The following is a 328-nucleotide window of genomic DNA, read 5'->3' as shown; positions in this document are numbered from 1 at the left end:
AGCTTTTCATGGTTGTTTGTTGTTTTAAGGGGGGGTCTTTTTTTTCTCTCTCTTTTCTTTTCTTTCCTTTTCTTTCTTTTTTAGGGGTGATGGATTTGATGATGAACAAAATTCGTTATGACAGATATGGAAACTTACATGTAACTGTGATGAAGATATCGAGAATAGGTTTTTTCATCACTTTCTTAGCGGAAGTTATCCATTTTCATTCATTTTTCGACAAAGTAAAGGCGTGATGAATGGGGAGGGATGCAGGCTGATAATGATTAGATAGAAATGTCGTGGAAGGCGGGGTAGCTATTATCATATCCCTACTTTCTCTCTCTTT

This window comes from Penaeus monodon, chromosome 20 (genome assembly GCF_015228065.2).
Source record: "Penaeus monodon isolate SGIC_2016 chromosome 20, NSTDA_Pmon_1, whole genome shotgun sequence".
In the NCBI taxonomy this organism is placed as follows: domain Eukaryota; kingdom Metazoa; phylum Arthropoda; class Malacostraca; order Decapoda; family Penaeidae; genus Penaeus; species Penaeus monodon.
This window is presented reverse-complemented; position numbering follows the sequence as displayed.